The sequence below is a fragment of the Lolium perenne genome, chromosome 1 (assembly GCF_019359855.2).
Source record: "Lolium perenne isolate Kyuss_39 chromosome 1, Kyuss_2.0, whole genome shotgun sequence".
Taxonomy (NCBI): domain Eukaryota; kingdom Viridiplantae; phylum Streptophyta; class Magnoliopsida; order Poales; family Poaceae; genus Lolium; species Lolium perenne.
In genome coordinates, this window is record NC_067244.2 from 209617361 (window position 1) to 209627979 (window position 10619).

General features: G+C 45.1%; 1 non-coding gene across 1 annotated transcript; it reads right to left on the reverse strand.

Moving 5' to 3' along the window:
* Window positions 1-10542: 10542 nt before the first annotated feature.
* On the reverse strand, window positions 10543-10614 carry TRNAD-GUC (transfer RNA aspartic acid (anticodon GUC)). Its single transcript has one exon. It is a non-coding gene; the product is annotated as a tRNA-Asp (tRNA).
* Window positions 10615-10619: the final 5 nt, after the last annotated feature.

The following is a 10619-nucleotide window of genomic DNA, read 5'->3' on the forward strand; positions in this document are numbered from 1 at the left end:
TTAGGTCATGTTAGAAAGGAACACATGAAGGAACTCCATGCAAATGGATTTTTGGAGTCATTTGATTTTTGAATCATTTGGCGCTTGCAAATCTTTTCTAAAGAGAATGATTAAAATACCGTTCATAGGCCAAGAGTTGAACGGGCAACTAACTTAGTGAAAACATACATGATGATATATGTGGTTCACTAGGCATAGTTGTGTGCGGGAGATTCTTCTACTTCATGAAAACTTCCAACAATAAATTGAGTATATATATGTGGATATATTCGATAAGGAAGAAATTTGAAACATTTGAATGGATTCAAATAAATTTCAGCATGAAGTGGAAATCATAGTAATAGAAAAAGCAAATATTTATGATTGGATCATTGAGGAAATATTTGAATTACGAGTTTTAGCGAACATCTAAGAGAGTCATGAAATTGTTCTAAAACTCACATTTCTTGGAGTATCATAATGATGATATAGTATCCGAGAGATGTATCCAAACCTTGTTGGATCAATGATGAGATAAAATATTGATGCCATTATAATTTTTGTGGATTATGCTTTAGTGACTACCGCTTTTACACTTAATAGAGCATCATCATGATCCGTTGAAATGACACCATACGAGTTATGGCATGGGTATGAATCCTAAGTCTTTTCTTAAAATTTTGGTATGCATAGCATAAGTAAATAAGTTTACAACCAAAATCGGATGAATGTCTTTGTTGGTTATCCCAGAGAATTGATTGGGAATTCTTCCCACTATGTAAACAAAGACAAAAGTGTTTGTCAAAATTTCTTATTTCCAAGAAATTGTTTCTAGCAAAATATTTGAGTGGGAGGACAATAGAACTTGATAAGGTTTATGAACCTGAGCATAATGATCAGAGTAGCGCAGCATCGGAATTGGTTCCGGAAGCGGCCACGACAATCATGGCTCCCATGACTACAAAGTGTTTTAGCCATGGAGATCGAAGTACTTATTGAACCTTGTAGGTATGGTTTACTTTGTGATCAAATAAATGATTTGTGGATAAAGGATTGATTTTGAACAATGATAAACCAACTACAAACAAAGAAGTTATGATGTGCCCTGACTCCGTTAAAATGGCCATGCGCCATGAAATCCATGATAGATGAATATTTTTTGAAAGTAAATGGATCTATGAAATAGATGGACTTGGATGAAGTATCCTTGAAGAAGCTCAACTTGTCAAAAAGTTGTTTACGACAAAGTTCAAAGAGTTGACTACGATAAATTAGATTTTCCGTAGCAATGCTTATAGTCTATGTGGATTATTCTAGTAATCACTACATATTTCTTTTATGAGATATGCTAGTAGGATGGTAAAATACATTACTTATCAGAAGTATGTATTAAATGTGTACACAAGATACAACCAAGAGTTTTGCTGGACCATGGAATACTAGATAGGTATACAAACTTCAATTGGATGAAGTAAGTATCACGGAGTTGGAATCTTCACCAGATGAAATAGTCAAAGAGTTTTTGATTTCATCAGAGACGATGAAGAGGCTTGCATTTGCAAGAAATTAAGTGGGAGCGCTAAGACATATTTATAATGCTTTATGTAGATGACATATAGTTGGTTATAAATGATGTAATTATATACTTGATTAAAAGATTTCATTGAGAAATTAACTTCAATGAAAGGATATGGACTGAAACATATTTAGTGTCAAGACCTATGAAGATAGATTGAAACACATAATAAGTTTAAGTCAAAGTACATAGAATGGATATTGAAGTAGTTCAATATAGAAATATTAAGAAAATGTTCTTGTCATGTGAAGGTTTAAACAAGACTTGAGTGTATCTGACACTCAATGAGTAAAAACACATGAGTGATTATAGATCACAAATAATATGTACACAATCAGATATCATGTGTTCTTAAAAAATGTTATGAGCATATACTAGAATGATTCATGTGATGATCATTGAAAAACAGTAAAGAATATTCTTGAGTACTTAAGAAGAACCAAGGATATATATATATAGTTTTGTATGGAGAAATAATAAACAAATCGTTGTAAGGTGTTGCACCGATATTTGTTTTGTCACATATGAAAATAAAATTTCAATCTCAAATTAGACTAAATTATTGTTTAAAAGGTAGCACAATGAGCTAGAAGTTGTCTATGCTAGATTTAGAAGAGTTCTAAATATTGTGACGGATTCTACAAAAGAAGGCAGAGTATGTCATTGTTTTGACAATGACAAAGGATGTTAAGTCAAAAGGTTCTTTGAGAACTTGGTGTAGTTCCGACAGAGTCAGAACTTTGAAGCTATATTGTGTGTGACAATATTAGTGACATATTTCAGACCGCGGAATTAAGGTTCCACCAGAAGACCAAACATATTTAAATGCCGACTCATTTGGAAACGAGTGATGCGTTGAGACGCAAATGAATTGCAAAATACATACGTTTCTGAGTATGTCAGATCCGTTGACTAAAACCTCTCCCGTGAGCAAAACATGATAGAGCACCGGAAGGCCAAGGTGTTATATCTTTACAAATGTAAACTAGATTATTGACTCTAGTGCAAGTGGGAGACTGTTGGAGATATGCCCAAGAGGCAATAATAAAATGGTTATTATAATATATCTTTGTGTTTATGATAATGTTTACATACCATGCTATAATTGTATTAACCGAAACATTGATACATGTGTGTTATGTAAACAACAAAGAGTCCCTAGTAAGTCTCTTGTATAACTAGCTTGTTGATTAATAGATGATCATGGTTTCGTGATCATGAACATTGGATGTTATTAATAACAAGGTTATGTCATTATATGAATGATGTAATGGACACACCCAATTAAGCGTAGCATAAGATCACGTCATTAAGTTATTTGCTATAAGCTTTCGATACAAAGTTACCTAGTCCTTATGACCATGAGATCATGTAAATCACTTATACCGGAAAGGTACTTTGATTACATCAAACGCCACTGCGTAAATGGGTGGTTATAAAGGTGGGATTAAGTATCCAGAAAGTATGAGTTGAGGCATATGGATCAACAGTGGGATTTGTCCATCCCGATGACGGATAGATATACTCTGGGCCCTCTCGGTGGAATGTCGTCTAATGTCTTGCAAGCATATTAATAAGTTCATAAGAGACCACATACCACGGTACGAGTAAAGCGTACTTGTCAGGAGACGAGGTTGAACAAGGTATAGAGTGATACCGATGATCAAACCTCGGACAAGTAAAATATCGCGTGACAAAGGGAATTGGTATCGTATGTGAATGGTTCATTCGATCACTAAGTCATCGTTGAATATGTGGGAGCCATTATGGATCTCCAGATCCCGCTATTGGTTATTGGTCGGAGAGAAGTCTCAACCATGTCTACATAGTTCGCGAACCGTAGGGTGACACACTTAAGGTTTGATGTCGTTTAAGTAGATATGGAATATGGAATGGAGTTCGAAGTTTTGTTTGGAGTCTCGGATGGGATCCAGGACATCACGAGGAGTTCCGGAATGGTCCGGAGAATAAGATTCATATATAGGAAGTCACTTTCCAAGTTTGGAAATGATCCGGTGAATTTATGGAGGTGGTTTCTAGAAATTATCCGGAAATAAATCACTATGGAAGGAGGAGTCCCGGAGGGACTCCACAAACCCTAACCAGCCAACCAAGTGGGAGGGTGGAGTCCATGGTGGACTCCACCTCCTTGGCCGGCCAAGAAAAGGGGGAAAGGGGAGAGTCCCTGTCCCTCTAGGTTTCGTCCATAAGGCAGTTTTTCTGTTGGGGTCTTATTCGAAGACTTTGGGCAAACCCTTGGGGTTCCACCTATATAATGAGGAGGAGAGGGAGGGGGAAGCCCATGGCTTGGCCGCACCACCCCTGCCCCCTTGAGGCCGGCGCCCATGGCACCCCCTCTCCCCAAACCCTAGCACCCCTCCTCCACTACTTCTCCCGCATATGCTTAGCGAAGCTCCGCCGGAGATCTCCATCGACACCGCCACCACGCCGTCGTGCTGCCGGGATTCCGAGGAGGATCTACTACTTCCGCTGCCCGCTGGAACGGGGAGAAGGACGTCGTCATCAACACCGAACGTGTGACCGAGTACGGAGGTGCTGCCCGATCGTGGCACCGTGATCAAGATCTTCTACGCGATTTTGCAAGCGGCAAGTGATCGTCTACCGCAGCAATAAGAGCCTATTCTTATAGGCTTTGGAAATCTTCAAGGGTTAGTCTCGTTCATCCCCTCGTTTCTCCCATCTTCTAGATTGCATCTTGGCTTGGATTGCGTTCTCGCGGTAGGAATTTTTTTGTTTTCTATGCAACGAATCTCTACAAAACTTGCACCGGATCTCTGATGAAATAGCATGTTGTGAATCTAAAAATGATTTTTACAAAAAATCTTGAGCAATATATCATGTACATTTAGTTCAAATCTGGTCGGCCTCCTGCCGATTCGGCAGAAATTTGTATTTTTCATGAGGGGTGGACAGAAAGGTTTCAGATACACCGATTGATAAATTTTGCATCTTAGTTGGTCTAGTATTTTTTTTAAATGTGTTGGTACCAATGTGAATCTTTAATTTGGTGGTTGCTTCACAAAACACCCTGTTTTTGGCACCTTAAAAATGGAAAATGGATTTTTCGTGCGATGAAATGGAAAACTTCCTCCTGCAATATTGTAAGACATCCCAATATGCACATATAAGCACAATATGGGAATATTACCACAAACTATGCAGCGATTCTATCCATAACATGGTCGTTTGACCTAAATGTCTTGAAACCTCGAACATGATAGCTCATTTTGTGAAGGATTTTTTGTGATGTTCGTAATTTTCCAACTTTAATATTTTTTCTTGCAACTATGACACATAATATGACACCACGCGAAGGTTTCACATTGTTTGGATCGTTTTCGAATTTTTTATACCCGTTTCAAACTATATTCAAAACGGCGGGCATGAAGATCTTTTTCATTTTAAATATTTCAAGTTTGATATTTTTTCAAGATAGAACTTATTTTTCTGAAAATTTTGATATATTATTTGTATTTTTCTGAATTATAATGATTTAGTTATGTTTTTTTAAGATTAATGTGGTAAAATGGAAAATAGCTATGCCGACGGCTTTGCCGTCTGCACAGGGCTGAAATATATGCCGACGGCAAAGTCGTCGGCATAAGCCTGACACTGTTAGCTCGCCGTCACGGCGGAGAGGCTGTGCCGACGGTCGAAACTGTGCCGACGGTTGCCGTCGGCACAGACCTTCATGTGCCGACGGCTGACCTGCTGACCTGGCCAGAATGAGTCTTGTGCCAACGGCCCCGATATTTTGCCGTCGGCACAGGATCTGGCCGTCGGCACCTTGACTGGTTCCGTAGTGTGTATCATTGTATCTAGACGCATTTCAGCGTGTCTATTCACTTATTTCAGTTTAAATAGCCACTCACGTACATTTCAGTTCACATTACAATATTTTGAACATCTTGTACTCTGTAATTAAAAAGAGTGAGACCCTGATTGGAACATTGTTTTTAATTTAACCAAAACCGCCGAATGACACGGAGCTCACTTGCTTAGCTTCTTCACAAACTAAAAGCGACGAATCGGGGCCTGAGAGACTGCCGACATGTAGCTCCACTCCAGTACACATCGATGCTCCCACATCCTCGTTCGATCCTCTAGGGAGAACGTGGCAAAATGGGGTCAAGTTCGGGAGAGGGAAGACGCCGATCGAAGACGTGCGTCGTCGCCATCATTTTGCTCTCGGGTGCATGGATCATTATGTTCCCCCAAACTCACGTCGAGATCGATGGGCGGACGTGGAAAAGGCAGGCCGCCATGATTCACCTTACAACCATCGCGTCGCACGGGGAGAGATGGCGAAGGATCGTAACCGAAGGTGTTGGCCCGGAATGGATTGTCTCGTAGCAGTAGTGTTCCTATGCGTGATGCCTGATGCGTGTACGTACGTGAGTGGGCATTGTAGCTGACGTGTTTGCTGGTGGCGTGTTTCCGTCGGTCGAGAGAGGGTGCACTATGCCAGAGTAGCGTCTTTGGTGGGTTATGATCGTGAGTTCCAATTATGGAACGGAACATGTCACATGCGTGTGTGCTCTTTGGGAGCTTTGCTTTCGTGGTCTTTATCGTACAGCAATCAGGGGAGAAAGTGTGGGCGAAGAAGCTTCACTTCACATTGCCCTTTTTTCTTTCTTCTTTTCTAAATCGCTAATTCTAAGTAACTTTGGTAAAACCAACCGAAACCAACATATTTGTAAGTGAAGCTCCCCCTTGATTCTCACCTCCAGCAACTTGATTCCCGCCGTCGCTAACCAATGCCTTGCCCTCGCTGAACCAGTTCCTCGTTGTTGCCAACCAAACCCCAAATACAGGAGATGAACCACTTTGAGGAGCTTGTCCGGGAGCTCGAGGCCACCTTCAATTGGATAGGTTGTTGAGGTGTAAGAGAGATTATACCTTAGGTAGGTGGTGGAAGAAGAGAAACTTCGAAGGTTAGAGGAGGAGAAGTGGTAGGTAGAAACATGGTGTCCGTTGGTGGATTCTAAGTCGCTTGACCTTGGAGATTAGGTAAAAAAAAGAGAAGCGTACATATTTTAGGCTTTTGGGATCTAGAGAAGTAGGATCGGGCATCATATACTATTTCTTTCTTATATATATTGTTTTAAACGCTAATTTGTGTAGGTTGCACCGATTTAACCGAATAAATCAGTTAATTGTTTGAATTTCGATTGATCGCTACTTTCTGGCCGACCGAGCGGGTAATGATTACCAATTTTCTTACCATTGCTTATAATAAATCAAAAAGGAAATCATCAGCCATTTCTCTTATATGATCTTAATTAAGGATATGCTTTTGGAAAACAGGAAATGACATGGCAATATTTGAGTGTGGTAAGCACAACTGCCCAAGTGTTTATTTATTTAGTACGTACTAAAGAAGAACAAAAGTACATAGCAGGAATCTAGGGAAATAATTTTAAGGTGCTTAGCCACCACAAAGCACCACCTACTCTGTTAAGTATATCAACCCTAAAGTGTGCTGTATTTTAAGCTGCTTCCTGCTGTTTCCACTCGGCCCATCCATGCCCCATGGTCCCTGGAGGAACAGAGATCTCTATCATGTCTGAAAATTTCCTATATTATCCAACATCCACAGTTGGGGTCCACGGACACAAGTCCCACCGAGCATTGACCCTACACAGCAGCATGCATCATCAGCTCATATTTACTGATGAAAGAGTAGTAGGGGTGTGACATTTGTTCTTGAACTAAAGCAAGATGGTGCACTGGTATGCTAAGAGGACTAGGTGTCACTCCCACTGTGATATTAACAAAGTACCAAGGCACATACTGCACTGGTATGCTAGCATCAATCAGTCCATCTAGTCTTTGAGCGAGTACTTAAACTTTTCTTTCCAACAAAGTGCTTTAGGAAATTAGGAGGCTTGAGACCTACTCTTCAGCCTGTCTAGCTGCCACCATGTTCACTTGTTCTACAAAATGACAGATTAAAACAACTAACCAGTACCACCGCAGAAGCATATAATGAGTGAGAAGGCGAATTGGGAAAATTCACATACAAGCCTGCTTGACTGATTTTGTCAGGTTTTCACTAGAAAACATAAGCATGGGCAATTTCCAAAACCCTGCAGCGGTTCAGCACAGGAGGCATAAGCTGGATCGTGATGAAATCCATGAGTCCATGAGACAGAGCCAAGATATCCCAGAAACTAATGGCAATCGGCAAAGAAACAGAGATCATGATGTAGCTCAGTGTTCAGAAGAGCAGTCTACCGAGTTATATTGCCCAGGGCCGTGCGATCTGTCATCTATGAAATCAGATCAATGCAGTGCTAGGAGAGGAGAGGAGATACTACTAGAAGGAGGAAGAACTCCTGCATCTCCATAAATTCAGACATTGTGCAGCTAGCCACTGGACCAGACCAATTAAGTAAAAAGATACAATGTACCATCACACTGCATCGCCGTCTATAATGGCTGGAGATTTGCCTGCACTCAACATCGTAGCAGCAGTACTAAGCAGTCTGCAGATCGATCTTGAATTTACGGCGAAGCACGATGAAGCGGCACCGGTACTTGCTAGTGCTGCTTCGGGCTTGATGTTCCGTGGCTAGTACACGACGTCTCCCATTTATGTTATGAACAGGATACGGCGTCGAGGTGGCAGGCTAGCTGATCGTGTGGCAGTGACATTAACCACGAACTGAAACAAGAGGCGAGGAGACAGTAGAATCTCGGGCAAGGATTAGGCTGTCTCGACCATGATCAAAGAAGGATGGCACTATGGAGAAGAAACTAGCTAGCCCGGGAGTCCGGTCTCGGGACCAACATTAAAACTGTACTGACGGCGTATCCATAGCTTGCAGGTCCATTTATATATGCGAGACGGCACTTCTGAAGGATTTTCAATTGGATCGTCGAATTCAAAATAAGAATTAAGTCGAGTCGCCTTATAATTTTTTTAGAATTGAACACTCACTAGGTTGATCTCTGGAGGTCTCACATTCAGTAATTCTGACTGGATATTATCCCGCATCAGTTCTATTACTGTGCAGTATTCACTACTACTGTGTACTTGCACAGTTGTAGTCGCAGATGTCTGTAGCATAGGCAGTATAGTCTCGTACAGCTCCCGCCGTTACTTCCCCCAGAGCAAGACTGAATGAATATTTTTCGGAGATGCTAGGACCAACTGTTTGAAGTTTGAACTCGCTATCACAAGATGACCATTTAGACGAGACGACATGAGATTCCAATTTCCAACCGAAGTGTCAAATACCGCGAGATGAAATTATGATCTTGAACTGTTTGTCGTTTCTGCTGAAAACTGTCCCGGACATCTCTCACTTAGGATCATTAGCACGATCGTGGTGGCAGCAGGGACACCATCGCAAGTTTGGTTACATAAGGGCATCTCCATCCAACGGGGCGACCCATCCCGCGCCCGCGCGTCCGGATGGGTCTAGACGGACAAAAACCCGGCCCAGCGCGCGGACCCATCCCTAAAACGGATGGCCGCGGCATCCGGAACGACGCAAACCCGGCCCAAATCTGGGCCGGGTTTGCGTGGCCGCGGACGCGAAAGGCTGGTCGCTCGCGTCCGCCCCTTGTCCGCCCCTGGCCCGCGTGTCATAGACATAAACGTTTTTTTCATTAAAAAGAACCCAATTACAATTTTTTTTAACTACTACTTCTATCCTACTACGTACGGGGCCGGCGGCCTCGCCGGCGTCTCCTCGCCGACTCGCCGTCGGGGCCGTGGATTTCACTCGACGCGGGTGGCCTGTACGCGTGAGGATTCCACTCGGCTACCGGCCGGGTGGCGCGGCGGCGGCGGCGGCTTCGGCGGAGGCCTTCATCCTCCTCCTTTCGCCGCGCACCTCGGGCGCGCTCGCGCTCCGCTCTCGGTGCGCGGAACCATCCGCTTCCCGCATACCTCAAGCTCTGCAGGCGGCGCGTTCCACGGCGGTGCGCGCCTCCAGCGGACGCGAGCGGGGGCCCTGGGCCTCGTGGTTCTCTCGCCGTCGGCGCATGCGCTCTTGCCGGCCGCGCTCCGCCGACGCGACATCCTCCCGGGCGCGCCGCTCGGGCGAGGGCATCACGGATGAGGTGACGAGCTGCTCGCATAGCGATCGGCTCGTTCTTACGTCGAGGAGGTCGCCTAATCGGCGGCGGCCGGCCCGCCGGTGGCCTCGTGCTCCTTCGTCACGCGCGTGAGATCGGCGAGACGCTCCTCGATGGCGGCGTTGATATTCGCCGCCGCGAGGTCCTCCTCATCGACGGGCTCCTCCGCGGCGGCCGCCCTCCTCGGCGGCCTCGTACCGGCCCGTCCGCGGTCTCGTGCCGCCCGTCCGCGGCCGCCTCCACCATCTCGGCGTCGCCTGCCTTCTTTGCCGCCGCCTCGGCAGCGACGCGGAGCGCTCGTCGCCGGCGACCCACCGCGAGTCCGCGCGCTCCTCCTCCTCCGTCCGCGGGAACCTGGCCCGGACGGCGAGGGAGAGCTTGGCCCACGTGGCCTGCAGGGTGCGCGGCATGGCGACGGAGAAGGTGGAGTGGCTGCCGGAGAAGGTGGAGTGGGAGATGAAGGTGATGCGGTCTGTGTGAGACCGCCGCCGTCTTTTATAGCCGGCGGTCTGGCGGGAAACTTGGGCGCGAGCGCGTGCCAATGGCGTTTTCGCGCGCGCGGGAACCTTGGTGCGCGCGGGATCTTTCCCGCGCGTTCCACCGCCCACCATGGCTGTCCCGTCGAGGCCTGCCATGGCGCAGCGCCGCGCAACGAAGACGAACCACATGGCGTCTCTTTGGGTCGCCGCGTTGGGCGCCGCGTGCGACCCAAACGGACACGCGGACGCGGGGCGTTGTCCGCGTGTCCGGATGGCCACGCAAACGGCTCAAAACGGACGACCCAGCGTGTCCGTTTGAGTCAGCCGGTTGGAGATGCCCTAAATGAAACCGAAATGCGATGTTCGAAACAGAGAAAACGAAAACAAAAAAGAAAAAATCGCCGTTGCCGGGGATCGAACCCGGGTCACCCGCGTGACAGGCGGGAATACTTACCACTATACTACAACGACTTTGT